This window comes from Pongo pygmaeus, chromosome Y (genome assembly GCF_028885625.2).
Source record: "Pongo pygmaeus isolate AG05252 chromosome Y, NHGRI_mPonPyg2-v2.0_pri, whole genome shotgun sequence".
NCBI classification, from domain to species: Eukaryota; Metazoa; Chordata; class Mammalia; order Primates; family Hominidae; genus Pongo; species Pongo pygmaeus.
This window is the reverse complement of record NC_072397.2, coordinates 40,806,196-40,806,571: the sequence shown is the minus strand read 5'-3', so window position 1 is coordinate 40,806,571 and position 376 is coordinate 40,806,196. Positions and strand designations below refer to the sequence as shown.

The following is a 376-nucleotide window of genomic DNA, read 5'->3' as shown; positions in this document are numbered from 1 at the left end:
TTTATTTAGCAGTCATTTCGTTGTTTATCATACTGTTTTTTCTTACAATTTTGTAGAAGCCTGTGTCAGAATTAAGAACTCTTTTAGAAAAGAATAATCATGGATGATTGAAATTAACATTTTAAGCTGATACTGAAAATTATTCTGAATTCTATTACATTTATATTTGTATTTTCTTTCAAAGGCTAATGGAATTCTTAAAAAGAAAATGGATACTTCCCTGCCAGGGGAGACACCATGATCACGAAGGTGGCTTTCCCAAGGAAAGGCAGATCTATTGCACTCTAGATGTGTTGACCCATGAGATTTCCCCAAATGTGGGAAACTCAACTGCATAATTTGTGGAAGTGAAGGACTGTGTTTGTGCTTTCATGTG

The 376-nt window shown here is 34.3% G+C and overlaps 1 non-coding gene across 1 annotated transcript; it reads left to right on the top strand.

Annotated features, from left to right (window-relative positions):
* Positions 1-212: 212 nt before the first annotated feature.
* On the top strand, positions 213-376 carry LOC129026024 (U1 spliceosomal RNA). Its single transcript, XR_008497406.1, has one exon. It is a non-coding gene; the product is annotated as a U1 spliceosomal RNA (small nuclear RNA).